This window comes from Onychomys torridus, chromosome 5 (genome assembly GCF_903995425.1).
Source record: "Onychomys torridus chromosome 5, mOncTor1.1, whole genome shotgun sequence".
NCBI lineage: Eukaryota > Metazoa > Chordata > Mammalia > Rodentia > Cricetidae > Onychomys > Onychomys torridus.
The window spans coordinates 109,609,782-109,625,120 of NC_050447.1; the positions used below are offsets into that span (position 1 = coordinate 109,609,782).

A 15,339-nucleotide genomic window follows, 5' to 3' on the forward strand; every position below is an offset into this window, starting at 1 on the left:
GTGATTGGTCATCTAATCCCAGTGCAAGACTGAGACCCAGAACCTTAGGTACTTGCTCAGGATGACATAAATGGAATTTCCATGTCACTGCAATGACAGCCTCCTGATCCCAGGCATTGCTCCTTCCTTGTGCCCCATGTCTACTATGCAGAGCCAGAGCCATCCAAGGAATCCTAAACATGGTAAGGAGGGACTTCAGTAGACACTCTTCCATCTGCAGGGCCAACTGGGCTAACGGGGCACTCCCTGGTTATGTTTGCTGATTGTTACTAAGACAGTAATAGAACGGGTAAACATTTGAGTATATGAGATAGCTATGTAGACATGTCCCCAAACTAAGTAGGGCTCTCATGTTCATTGGCTAGAGATTCCTTCATAGTTTGGAGGCCTTGAAGCACAGAGGGGAAGAAAAAAGTGGACAAGAGATCATATGTGTTACAGGAAAGTACTATGAATCAAAGTCATTTCCTCCAAACATTGAATAAAAGTGGTGGCCAGAAGGGTCTCTAGAGTATCAGTGTATGTGGTTGATAACAAAGAGAAAAAGCTCCTCGGATAATTTTGTTTGGGGGTCCGGGATTATTATTTGAACTATTGTTCCAGCTGTAAAGCTCTGCTCGGTGCCTCCTTGGACAAGTGCCTGTGTCTTGTAAGTTGCCGGGTTTGTTGTTGGGACAGGCCTCTGCCCCTGGAGCTGCAGAAGTGATCAGCATGGCACGGAGCTGGCAGCAGCCCTGTCTTTCATCTGCCACCCATCAACTCCCATGTGACAGGAGCTGCATTTCATGGTTATGTACTGTCTGCTGAAAAGGAAAGTATGGGGCTATAGTCTCTCATCCGATGCCCTGTTTTGGTTTTTCCTGTGGCTAGACATTACTACAGAGAAGGATTCACGGAGTACCACCAACCGAGATGCAGCTTCTACACCTCTTTCTGGGAGAGTCACTAGCCACTTCCAGGGGTAGATGCAGAGCAGGCTGAACCAGGCATGGTGGTGCTGACAGAGGACCTGCCCAACTGTCCTGTGCTTAGGAAGCTTACTTGGAGGGACTGTGGGAAGTAGTTGTCCAGTGTTTGTCACATGGTACCTAAATTTCAGTTAATATCAATGCTCTTACTGTCTTTTTTTTTCTTTGTAACTAAATCCTGGGACACATCTTTTTCTCAAAATGAATGTCTGTGTTGTTAATTAAGCAAGTGAATTAATCAAGCTTATAACTAATAACCATCATCCCAACCATGCTCCCTGTTGTTGACTGTTCTGTGGTAGTTACTGTTTAGATCTTACACACATGCGGTCACTTGCTGCATAGTCATGTCTCTGTGAATGTTAGGCTAACACGTGAAGGAAGTCTCCCCCAGCAGTGTCACGGTCATCTCAGTTTGTGTGATGTTGTTCAACCAATGGCAAAAATCCATCACTTAGGGACTCATCTCCCAGGATATACCCCTACTGATAAGTGATGTACAACTTTTTACAGTATGTTTTGTTAGTTTTGTTTAAAATGATCAAAGCTGGAGCTTAAAGAGATTTAGTAACTTGAAAAATCAAAATCACCTTCTGTGTGCTTCGAACTAGTCTTCATAGCCTGCAAACTGCACTCAGCCCTTCGATTGTGGCTTCTCAGAGAGTGACACCGTGGCAGTGAGTTGTTTGGGAAGTGGAGCACTGATGTTAATGACTACAGCAGATACCAACATTTCCTCAGCTATTCGTGCCAACTCAGGAAGAGTCTTGACTACTGGGCTTGTGAAACCATGGCGGGACTACAGTCCTGACAGAGGATGAGCACATCCTTGTCTTGTCCGTCATCATACTGCTGTTGCTGCGTTCTTGCTTCCCCATCTTATTTCAGCCTCCTTCCTGAAACAGTTTTACAAGTCTTTCACTGAAGTCATGGGAATCCTGAGTATAGTTTAGTTTTTCCATCCCAGAGTGGCAGCTCAGCTGGCCAGAGCATGGAGGCATTCTGCTGGCGTTAAACCGCATAGCCTGGCCTTCCTGTGGATGTGGGAAAATCTGTTTTCTTTCCAGGCCTTTGATCCCTAGGTATTTTCAGCCATCTCTTTGTAGCACAGGGTGTAAAATAAAGACTTTGTTTTTTAAATTCCCCCCATTCAGAACTTTACTATGCCTCCTGAGAATTCCATTAATTCAGGAAACTGCTCAGTTACTATCCCGTCCCCTCTTCAGATGTTGCTTATCTTTATTCCCTTTGTAGTCTTCTAGCAAGGGTGTTATTTTATGTGTTTTTGTTTGTTTGTTTTTGGTTTGTTGTTGTTGTTTTGTTTTTTGTTTTTGAGAGGAGTGTTCACTGTGTAACCCAGGCTGGCCTCAAGCTCAAGATCCTTGGCTGGCCTCAGCATCTGAGTGCTAGAATTCCAGGCATACACCAACTCCTTTCATATTATTCATTTCTGTGCTTCTCCATACTCCTTTCTAAACATGTTCCACAGATCTGTCATCCCCTTCATTGCTCTGTATCGAATCTGTCGTTTAACCCTTCTATTCCTTGTAAATCATAACTACAATTTTATTTCTACATATTTTATGTAAACTTCTTTTAGACTTGCTGATATTTTCCCCTAAATGTTAGAGAGAGTGTGTGTGTTTGTTTTTGTCTTTTGAGACAGGGCCTTATTATGTAGCCCAGGCTAACCTCAGACTTGCCATCCTCTGGCCTTTGCCTCTACTGTGCAGTGTATAAGTTTGGGCTTTGAGGTTATATTCACTGGACCATTTACTGGGTGATCCTAGGGTTAAGACTTTCCAGGACCAATTTTATGCTTGGCTTTTTAGCCCTAGGTACCATATAAGGTGGCTCATGAATCAGCTTGAGATATGAGCTGCATTTGGAGGTTTGGTTTTTCAGGGTTGCCTCATTCCCTATGTCCTCAGAATCCACACAGATCCAATATCTGTCCAAGCTTCACGAGTATATTGTTTTCCTAGTGTATGCTACATTAGGAAGCCAACCCTTTGCAGAATCCACTTTGGCAGGAATCTTCCAAATATCCATAGCTTCTGATTTCATGTCAGTCTTTGATCTTTTCTAGGGTGAATAAGAAAATTAAATTCCAGGCTTTGGTGACTCACACTGTCCTCCACTTTTGGGGTAGGAACACTGGAGACACCTGCTGCCATTTCTGTTTTTCATTTTGGTACCTGGAAATTTCTCTCTTGTTATCTTATCTCTTCCATCATTTCCTAAAAACAATCACTGTCCTTCTATGTACTCTGGCACATCTGGGTGCACACAGCAATAGGTTCTTTAGTCATCTTATTCTGGTCATCATGTCATATGTCAAACTGAGTGCCACACATAGAGAAGGTTGAGACTGGAAAGAGACACATCCTTCAGTCACCCATTCCAGCAGTCCTATCAGGTACATCTTCTGCCCAATCTTTGCTCATTCCTTGGCCCAGAAAAATTCAGTCTCAAGCGAGGGGCATAAACACATAGACGACACCAGTGTGAGCTTCACGCCGTGGTGTGTGGCAGTGCCCTTGGACCCTCTCCTGAGATGCCATTTTGTCTCTGGTGCTAACTCAGCCCTCCTAAATTTCTCCAAAACACTTATAATGAACAAATTCAAGTTGAGAAAATTAATCATGTTTCTCTCCTATACACCTGAAATCTAAGCCTTAAAAAAAAAAAAAAGTTTGTTTCCTTGAAGTAAGAAAATGCAGAAAGTGAGCTCTTCTCTTAACCGAGTCTGAACGTGGACAACTGCAAGTCACTGAGACTGTCAGATGTCCTATTGACTCTCACTTCTACTTTATTAACACTTCGTTCCAAGTTGCTGACAAGGCTTTGCTTACATGACTTCAATTCTTCCTAACTGAGGGAATATTTTGGAACAAATAACACTGCTTCTATTTTATTGAGACCTGGAGAGATCTGTAGATTCATCCAAGAAGCAAGGATGAGGCAACTAAAAAATAGGCCTGTCCCAGCCACCCCCCTTGCACCAAGCAAAATTGCTTTTTTATAAGATCATGAGATAGGGTTTGAAGTTGATCCTTCAAGTTTCATCATGGGAACAGCGTTATGAAAGCTGCAGGTGCTTTGAAAGAGGGATGTGGTTGAGACACTGGCCACTGACATCAGGCATCATCCCAGGCAGGACAAGAGCATTTCAAGGCACCCAGACACCTTACTTGTCACCTAATATTTGGGTGGACTTTGAACTTCTCTGAGCTCCGACTCCTGCGTGTGCACACTCACATGTACACACACCACCCATCATGTCAGAACTGTTGTAATAATTAAATGATTTAATGAGTATAAATTCAGTTTAGTGTTTCAGTAACAGAAAGTGATTCACAAATCTTCACCATTACTAATCATAAACTTTTGTTTCACACCCACCTCCCAAGAAGTTCTTTTAGAATGTTAGAAGTTCCCTAAATCCTCTGCTGTTTTCTCCTCTCTGGCAAGTGAACCAGGGAGTGCACTGAACCTTCTTCCTTCTTTGGCTTCAGCACTGTCCAAACGCAGAACCAGCAACTCCGGGTTGTTCTAGGCTCGGCTCTTGCCCTCATCACCCTTCCTGTTTTCTCTCCCTCTGACTTTTTACCTTATTTGTGTTTCCTGTTGGTTATGAGCCTAAATTAAGGTCATTAAAGCACCTACAACTTCATTCATGATAGATCATTTGCCCTTTGAAATACTATGTCCTTCTTCTTTTGCCTTTTCTGCTCAGTCCCTGTACTTTCTGTTCTAAGTAATATTTCATATTGGATTTGTTTTTTTTCCCTTTGGGGATAAAGTCATATTTCTGGAAACATCATGAAATTTGCTTGGTAAGTACTGTTGTCATGTTAGTCCTGTTACAAGCAACTGATAGCAACAGCTGTGGACATTAATAAGCTGAACAGAATGGAGCTTGGACAAGCCACAGCAGTTTAGTGACAGGGAGGCAGACAGAGTCCAAGCTGGGCTGTATTCTAGCTGTGGCCCTTACCTGTCACTTCGTCTCTCTGGGCTGTTCCTTGTTTTCTACACATGACCAAGCCAGACTGCCATTGCCTGAGGACAGCAGTACAGATCAGCCACTGAGACAGTGGTCACATGTGAGGAACATGCATGGCATTATTCTTCATTGTCTTCTTTCATTATTTAGAAAAATGTATTCCCCAAAATGAGCTCCTGTCACATCTTAATGTTTCACTCAGGTTTGTAAATTCTGAGAAAAATTCAGGCAAAGCATGGCCTCTGTCAGCCTGGCTTTCTTCTGTGTTGAATTAGTATTTAGGTAAAGCCTGTGGAATCTGACTGGGGGAGAGGTGATCCCTAGCAAGAGAGCAGGCGTGGGTGGGATCCTAGGCCACCATCACTAGAGCAGCTTTGCTCTCCACTGGGCTACACGAACTGTTAGTGTAGAGAACATACATTGTTAGGCAGAGAAATTGGGGTTCTTAAAAAAACAACAACAACAACTAAAAACCTGGGGGCAGTGGTGCCTAGATAGAACTTCTGGAGTGACAGGCAGAAAGAAGTCTTTTCTCACGACAAGGAAACTGACGAGAGAAGGTGATGGAACTGAGCAGGACTCCATCACTCAGAAGAGGAGAAATTAGAATTTGTAGATCCCCAGGCCTTTATCCGTGGCCGTGCCTGCCGCTCCTCCTTTCATGCACCTCACTGGCTCCCATCCTCTTTCAGGTCTCAGCTCTGATACTTGCACAGGGAACCTTCTCTGACCTTTAAGTTAATGGGCCTTTTATGTAGCCTCATAGTGCCATGTACTTCTTCTCTATAACCTTTATCATAGTTGTAATTTACATTTTTTCATAATTCTTTGATTAGTACCTATCTCCTGCACTAGGCTCAGAGCTCCATAAGAGCATGCTCACGTCTGGTTTGGATTATGCCACTGTTAGGTTCTCAGCACTTTGCAGAATGCATGGCAGAGAGTGGATTGGGTGTATACTATTCATTTTCTGAGTGAGTCCATTAATGAATTGGATGGATAGATAGGTCAGTGACTATATTCCTAACGGGAAACAGTGATGTTGCATATGACATGGACTACCCTTCCCTCCATGATCTCTTTCCTCTCTAACCACTGGTGGGCCTTGCATACCCTAGCCAGGATCATTGTGCCACTTTGTTGCTGGTCATGAGTTATGGGGTTGTTATTGTTTGTTTTGGGTTTTGTTTTTTGGTTTTTTGAGACAGGGTTCCTCTATATAGTCCTGACTGTCCTGGAACTCACTCTGTAGACCTGGCCAGCCTCAAATTCACAAAAATCCACCTGCTTCTGCCTCCTGAATGCTGGGATTGAGTAATGAAGTTTAGCCAACTGCCATAGAAAAAAGAGACCAGAGTATATCTATGACCAGCAAAGAGAATCATGTGACACATTTGTCAGCTCTGTGTGAGGGGAGCAGCCTCTCAGCTTACTCCGTGGAAACCTTGGACAGGCTGCCGGTTGAAGCAATCACAGTTTGTAGGAAGAGCACAAGGATGGGTCAGAATTGCTCTCAGGTCTGCCGTCTTCGAGCCTGGAGTTCATCTATCGTGTCACCTCTGCCACGATACTTAAGCCATCACTGCATCATCCCAACCTAAAGTATCATAGATTGATGGTGCTTGTCCTGCCAAGCAAATCCCTATTTTGTCCCCTTGATCTCTGACTTCCTACTTATGAAGAAGAGGCACTATAGCTTAGGCCCAGAGAGTCTCTTCCAAAATATATTTGCAAAATAAAGTCACTAGAAAAGTCTGTAAATCTTTCTTTACTAATGTGTGAATCTTTCAAACATAGTCTTGAGTCTTAAAATATTTAATAGTCACTAAGGAATTAAAAGCTGTACAAAATGGCATTCTACTCCTGAGTCATGGGGATGGGGAACATCTTCTCATGCTCCAATGGTAGCTATTAACACCTGGTAGAACTGTATGGACTGAAAGCCCCTGATAAGCTCTGCTGTTAGCTGACTGCCAGCCTCTGTATGCAATGAAGCTGTCCATAATTAGGGCCTTGACTTCAGTTTCTTTTCACCCGGTATAACAAAATACTTGACCAAAACAACCTAAGGGAAGATGGGTTGATCTTGGCTCAGAGTTTGAGGAAACAGTCCATTGAAGTGGGGAAGGCATGGTGACCAGAGCTTCAGGCAGCTGGTCACACCGTCAGTGGGATTAGGTAAGAAGCCTTAAAGTCCACCTCAGGGACCCACTTACTCTAGCTTGGCCCCACCTCAGGGCTCATTTCCAGCTTGGGACCACGTGTTCAAACACACAAACTTACAGGGGACATTTCATTCAAGACCACAACACCTTTCCACCCTTCTGGAAGACTTCTGTAGAAGCCAAGTCTGAACTCAGGTTTTTCGGTTGGCTTAAAGATGGACTTTTGTCTGAAGCTTCTGAGCCAGAAACATGAGCCGACCTCTGTGACCCCAGCCCCAACACACATATTTATTTCTGTACTCTGCTTTCTCTCCCAAACTCCAGCTACTCTGACATACTTACTTCTTGAACTATCAGCATGCTTTACAGAAGTGGCCATTCCTCTGCAGCACTTATGTGTATTCCCAGCTCTTGTGCCCTCCTTTTTGTTAGCTCATGAGATCACTGCAGTCTCCTCTGGGCAACTCCAACACCTCCATGCCTGCTGGAACCAGCTTTGGACTGTGAGTGTATGCAACATGTCTTCTCCCAGTAGATGAAGCATGCAACCTACTGGGGGGGGGGGGGGGGGTTGTCCTCGAAGCTCCACCTAAAAGCTGGGGCATACATTCAGCCTCTCCTAGTTAAAGTGAGAGGGGGAAATTCCAATAATGTCCCTGCCATCATCAGCACCAGTGCGCTTGATTCACCGGTCACCACCACGTTCTTGCTCTAAGATCTGGATTTACTCTCATTGCCTCTCAGTCTTTTCTGACCTCTGAGTTTATAGTTCATGCCATTTTTTTCTATTGAGTATTAGTAACATGCCTTGCCTGCTTTCTTTTTATGTACCAATGTACTAGCATCCAAATGGATTATAATATAGTTGTGTGCTGCTAAATGGCATGGTTGCATTCTAAGAAATGAGTATCAGATGGTTTTGGTATTGTACAAACATACAGTCTAATCCCATAAATGAAGGTGGATATGCCATCACTGTGTGATAAAGACTCCCAGGAGTGCTACTGTGTGTGTGGTCTGTCATTGACCATATGTCATTTTGCAGTGGCATCCCTCTTTCTGATGCTTTGAGACATTTCTACACTACCATTGTATCAGGCGGAGTGGCCACTGCATGAATATTCATGTATTGATCAGTCAGTTAATTTACATGTCTGTATCTCCCACAGTGCATACCTCAGCACAGGATAAATAGTTGCTGATCAACCAGCTGCACAGAATAAACAATTGCTGATCAATGGGCTGAGCTGGAACTGTCACACTTCCCCTGCCACAGATCTTTCGTAACCAGACCTGGTGACCTGTGTCAGTACGGTCAGGAAGCAGCCTTGTAGCAGCACATAGCTAAAGCTGGCCCTGTTGACTTGGGTTTGGCAGACCTAGGCCAGAGAGGAAACTTAAAATCACCTCCAAATCTTCCACACAATTGACAATCACAGAGCTTTGGAAATCTGTACAGAATGAGATCTTGCTTCGCCTCTGTTAGAAGTGCGGGAAGATGGCTTGGAGGACTTGTAGAACAATTGGGAAAAAAAATGTCCAATAAGGGAAAACCGTACTGTATTATGGAGGGAGGACTTTAAAAATCATCTCTGTAAGATGCAGGGCATCCTAGCTGTTCTGTATGGAATTCTGGAGGCACTCCACTGAGCAGGGCAGAACTCAGAGTGGACCACAACTGGAATCCAGAACCATTCTCTGCTGTTTGGGTTTTGATTTAAGTAGAATGCGAATTCTTAACTTCTGGCTTATGTTAGGCCAACACTCCTTGAATTTCCCTTTGAATCATGGTAGAATTTACACAGCATTTGCCACTTCCATCTCTCCCCAGTGTACGGTCAAAGGCATTAAGCCCATGAACACTGTGTAACCATCACCTCTATCCCTCTCCAGCACGTTCTCATTTCTCCACACCACAACTCTGTGCCCTCTAACCAGCTCTCAGTGCTCACTGCTGTCTGTCTGTCTGTCTGTCTGTCTGTCTGACTTCTAGGCACCCTGCACAGCGGAGTTATGCAACACTGGTCTTTTGTGTATCATTTGTTCCCCAAGCACTGTGTCCTCAGAACGTTCATCCATGTTGTCACATGTAACATGTGCAATCACCTGGGCATTTCTACATAGGCCAAAGCAAAGCCTTGCCATGCTGCCTGCAGGTCCAGTAAGATCAGTTGTTAACAAGCCTGAAATGTGCCAAACAATTGCCCTGGTCTGTTTGTCTTATTCAATCCTTTCAAAACCCCCATGAGCCTATAGTGCAGAGTAAGAACCTGCATCAGATTAGACACTGGCCCCAGAGCCTTTAGCTGAGAAACAGTAGTAAGAAAGACCATTAAAAGACTTCCCAAAGTAGTTATTTTCATTTTTACTCAGATGAGGATCCAGAACTTCAGCCCCATGCTGCAGGGGGCCAGTACTCCACCTCCCTCCCCGTGCCTGCTTGGCAGAAGTCACTGCTCAAGAGTACCAGAAGTTATGGGGAGTGTTAGGGAAAAAAAACCTGGGGGTGCTTTGAACTTCCCAGAGGACTTGGCAGGTGTTTGATGTTCAAAAGCACTTCTTGCCTGTAAAATGTGTCTCTAGAGCACTCTTAAGTTGCCGACTGAGGCTGACCAGGGAGTGGACCAGTGGGGGTGGCCCAGCTCTGTTCCTTTCCCAGCTGCTGGCCCTGTCTCTATGAAGGCCTGCATGGGAGTTGTCTTTCCCCAGGCAGAAACTGTCAGAGGAACCAGCTAGTCCAGTTTCTTATGACTGACTCCAAGGAGCAGACATCCCTCTGGGAGTTAGCAAGCTTGGCAGTGATGGTGAGACACTTACCTGAGACTAGCTCCCTGGCAAGCTGAGAACTACAGACAGGCACAGCTCAGAAGGGCCTCCAGGGGGCACCAGGCCAAGAAAAGGTTGGAAAATAAGGTGGCAGACCTCTTAGCTGTTGTTACAGTTTGTATGAAATGCCCCCCAGGGCTTCATGTATTGGGGGCTTCGTTGCCAGGCTTCTGGAGGACTGTATTCTAAGGGCTCTGACCTAGTCACGGATTTAATCTATTGATATATTTTTATTATGACACTATTGGAAGGTGATGTAAGCCAAGAGATTGGCCATGCCCTTCGGGCTACCCTGGCCCCTTCCTCTAACCCCTCTCTCGACTTCCTGGCTACCATATGAGCCTTCTCCTCCTAATGTTCTAGCCAATCACACAGGGCCAAGTAACCATGGACCAAACCCTTTGAAAGCACAAGCCAATCAAATTCGTATTCCATTGCTTCTGTCAGGTGTTTGGTCCTGGCTATGCAGAAGTGGCTAATACAGCTATGGGCGGAGGGATGTGGATGGCCAGGGAATGGAGAGAATCGGAGGCCAGAGTCGCTGCTGGATGGCTGGAGACCCTCCCACTGGCTACAGGATACCTCTTTTCATTGGTCTTCTGAGCAATAACTGCCCCACCCCCAGGAAGCCAGCCAACTGCTCTTCATTCTCCTAGTATCCTCACATCAGGAATGGGTGCAGCTCATGCCCACCTCAGCCCTTTCATTTCCTTCCATGCAGCTGTTGGAGTCCTCCAGAATATCCATTCCCTCGTGTTTACTCTTGGGCTGTCAGAGCCAGAAAGAACCCTAAAGCCCACTTAGCCCACCTCTCTCACTGCTGAGGACAATGAGACCAGGCAAGGTCACTCACCCAGGCTTGCCTGGGCTCCACCCCCCACCCACCAAGTCTTATTACCAGAATGTCTTCATTATCTCCTCTCTGTGTTTGTTTATAGCAGGGAGGGGAGCAGGAGTCTGGTTTACTTAGTGTTTGGATCAGTTATTCAGACCAGGCCCAAATCTGTGCTTTGGGCTTTATCAGGAGTAGCCCTGGCTATTGATAAACTGGGATCAAGCATGAGAGAGAGAGAGAGAGCGAGAGCAAGCGAGCCCGCCCGAGCCCTAGAGTCGTTTCTCCAGTAAATTACCCGAGGAAAGGACAAAAGTGGAGCCTCCAAGTAGGACTCCCTCATGTCAGGTTCACTTCCAGCAGCGTATTTACATGAAGTCAACTATAATCCAAAATATGAAATTCCAGGAGTGAAGAATCCCTAAGTTCTAATGCACATTGCTTGGGCAGTATGGAATTCTGTGTCACCTCACCCATTGTTCTCCAACATATCCATCCTGTGTACACTGCCTAGGTAACATCAATCATCTAGTGGCTTTCTCATATGTCAGATCAGCTGTGTGACACGAAAGTCCTTGAGTCGAGCAGACTTTAGCTCGATAATGGCCCAAAGCTTGAGTAGTGACACTGGCAAGTTTTGTTACAGTTTTGCAGTTGTTCTATTTCACTGTTTTTAGCCTCTTAATGTGCTTAAATTTTAAATCAAATATCAATACCATATATACTCAGGAAAATGTATCTGTATTGTTTGCTGCCTGTCTCTGGTATCAGGCAACCGCTGGGGGTCTTGGAATGTGTCCCCGCCAATAAGTGGATAGCAGTATTGAACATCCACTTGTGACAGCCAGACTCTGAAATAACTGCTGTATAGTGCCCCTCCAGTCCTCAGGGAGCCTAAGAAGGAAATGGAGGTCTTATTCCATAGGCAAGGACTCTGAGGCACACAGGTCACACAAACTGCCCTAGATCTCACAGCAAAGAGAGCAGGAACTGGAGCCAGGTTTCTCTTAACCCCAAAGTCAAGTTCTTCTCCACTCTCCCACATCCTTGGCTCTTAGTTCTGTTCTTGGAAGTGACACGGAGCTCTCTCTCCTCCCTGTGCCTCTTGCCCAGTTCAACAAGCCTATGAAAGTACTGAACGAAATTACTCCCTCCATTGAGCAGAGTGGTAATGACATAGGGGTTCAGACTGAACTTGGGTCTCTAACAAGCAAGAACCAGTTGAAGATGAAGCCAAGGACCCAGCTTTCTCACTTTGTTAATGGAGCTCTTGTGGACAGCATCCTTTCACCATTGGATAATCTCTATGTGGATAGGCAGTGTCTGCAGTGCCCACTGGTCGTGCCTGGTCTATTCTGGGAGGTGTCAGGCACACCATCTAAGAACATGGACTCGCTGCCCTGTCACAGATGGAAACACATTCTTTTGTGAATGCTGTAGGAGCTGGTTTGGGGCTGCATGTGAGGAAGGGTTCTATTTCAAGTTCAGAGCTAGTTTGGTTGCCACGGTGAACCAAGTGGTTATAAAATAGAACTCTTCCCACCCTCACCAGCACTCTGACCCATTATGGTTCCTTCTTTCCAGTAGGCTCCATAGCCCTGCCTCCTTTCCAAAAATCCCCACTGACATGCTCTGAGCTGAGGAGCACTAGTCACTCTTCACAGTGCTTTTGGTAATGGATCATTTTATCACTTTTTCTATAGTGTTTGGTTTTAAGATATTTATTGCTCAGCTTTTTCATATTAAGATCTATACAAATATGCATATTTATGGGGTACAGTGTAATATTTTTAGCTATGTGTAATGATATAAGTGTTTGGCATATTCGTCACCCCAACCATCTCTTTGTGTTGAGAACATTTATTATCTCATAACTGATTTAAAATATTCAAAACAGAATTTCTAGCCATAGTTAGCTGCTTTGCCATGGATCACCAGAGCCTGTTCTTTGCATCTTCCATAACTTTGTCCCTGCTGACCTATCATCCCAACCTCAGCCTCTGACAGCCTCCCTCTTTCTTTTTTGAGACCAGCTTCTTCAGGCTCCACACATAAAAGGGAACATACAATATGTGTTTTTCTGTATGTCTTATTCCACTAAGCATAATGTCTTCTGTGATTATGCATGTTGCTGCAAATGACAGGATCTTATCTTTTTAAAGACAGACTAGTATTCCATTGAATATGTGTTCCCTGTGCCTTCTTCCATTCATCCATTGATGGATGTTTGTGGTAATTCCATACCTCAGATTTATGAATATTATGCCTATAAGCATGGGGTACAGGCATCCTCTCAACACAATGGTTAAAATTTCCTTTGGATGCACACCCAGAAGTGGATTGCTGAGCCTGTTTAAGCATAAGCTTGACAGTCCTTTACTGATCCAGACTTGACTGTTCTCAACTCCTACGCAGCTTTATCTTTGGTCTAAAGTTAGGAGTCTAGGAGGAGGAGGAGGCACTAAAATGGAATCCCTCTCTGTTGGCTTGTCCCACACTGTCCTGCCAGCTCTCCCCAGGGCTCATGTGGGATTGCCCATCCCAGCTCTTAGTTTCTGCCTGAGCATCTGTCTGGACTTGGGTAGGCGGTGGAATTGGGTAAACCTTGGCATTCACAGTGGAGCAGGGAACAGGACCTTGAGAAAGTAAGCCATGTTTCTGGTTTCCCCCAGTTGTACTGGACCACTGGATGGCAGGCTGGTTGGGAAAAGCACAAAAGTGGTGGCACTGGTACCGAGCACCATGAGTCATTCAGAAGCCAAGGAGGACAGTCAGATGTAGCTGTCTTGTGTTCAGTGTCAACAGGCATAGTGACCCAGATTTCTTGTGTGGTTTCTGCAGTGCTCAACTCTGTAACTAGACAAAGAGCACCATGCCAGTACGCATGGGAAATACCATTTGCTGAAGAGGAGAAACTCAAAGGTTCTTGTTGTATGGAGTGTGGCACAGCCGGCTTCCCTGCCAAGTGACTGGCAGCCTCTCCTGCTTCCTGCTGGCCCGCTGCTGCTGTACGGCCCGCTGCTGCTGCACGGCCTGCTGCTGCTGCATGGCCCGCTGCTGCTGCACGGCCTGCTGCTGCTGTATGGCCCGCTGCTGTACAGCTCACTGCTGCATGGCCTGCTGCTGCACAGCAGATTGCCCATTCTCTACCTGTGCTCCTCTGTCTGGCTCAGTGCCTACAAGATGCTGTTTGTTGAATGACTGAAGCAGTCTATAAATGAACTAGTCCTAGTTGAAAACTCTGTAAGACCATTACATCAAAATCTCTGTTTAAAAAAAAAAAAAAAAAAAGCAAAAAGTGAGGTTCTAGCCAATCAGCCAGTATTGCAAGGTAGTGAAAGATTTTAAGTTTTTTTTTTTTATTTTTCATTCTCTTCCATCTTGTCAACAAGGGGACTTGACTTCCCTAACTGAACAATAGATAATCTTGCTTATTTATCTCATGAGTGGCAACTATGAGGTACGTAAAGGTGAACTTTGATTTACTTATGACTCTCCAGATTATGTAACCCACTCTGCTTGTCCTGGGTTAGATAGAAAGCTATAGCAACTGCCTGCTGCCCAGACCCAGGACTGCTACCTTTTCCTGCTCTCTGGGCCCTGTTTTCCCAGCCAGCTGCCTGCTGCCTACTGTCCACCTTTTAATGGTACTGCAGTAGGATAGATCCTTATCAGCATGTTCCTGGTCTGTATGTCCCACTCAAAGAGCATCCTGGTCATCCATGCCTCCAGCCGGGTCCTCTCTGAGACAGAAAGGAATGTAGGGTAGGGATCACTATGGATCTTTCTTGGTTATTTTAAAACTATATTGCTGCTTAGAGGAAGCTGGATGTATTTGCTTTCTGTTACTATGAGAAATACCTGAGAAAATATAATGTGTTTATTTGGGCCCATAGTCTAGAGCCTTCAGTCCATGACCAGTTGACTCATTAGTTTGAGCCTGTGGAAGCACATTAGGGTGGGAACACATGACCAAAGGGATTCATTTACCCTGTGGCTAGGTGTGGAAAAGTAAAAGAAGGGGCTGAGGTCTGCTTATCCCCTCTAAAACCTGCCCCCCAATAACCTAAGACAGACCCCCCAACTACACCCTATATCTTAAAAGCCCTACAGCCTCCCAGTAGCCAAGGCCCTTGGTGAGATTCAGGATCCAAACTACAGCACAAGCTTGGATGTGAAAGGGAAGGCTATGTTTGTTAGAGCTCCCGAGTGCCGTGGTTAAGGCTGAGTTCTGAAACCAGATCGTCCGGGGTGTGTTTCTGTTCTATTGAAATAAAATTCCCTTAATATGAAATTAGTCATTTTGAAAGTGTACAGTCAGTGCCTTTGGGCGCTTCTCTAGTCTGGATGTTTCGGATATGTGTGTTGTCTTCATGCTTTGGTTTTGAACTTCTCCTAGTTTCCACTCATCAACGTTAGTAAACTACTCTTTTTTTCCTTTCCTTTCCTTTCCTTTCTTTTCTTTTTTCTTTCTTTTTTTTTTTTTTTTTTTTGCCAAATAGTAATCCATTCTCTAGCTATACTAAATTTATCGATACC

General features: G+C 44.9%; 1 protein-coding gene across 4 annotated transcripts in view; it reads left to right on the forward strand.

The window, feature by feature from the left end:
* Positions 1–15,339, forward strand: part of Fars2 (phenylalanyl-tRNA synthetase 2, mitochondrial) — a 451,555-nt gene that overhangs the window by 433,556 nt on the left and 2,660 nt on the right. The window lies entirely within an intron of this gene.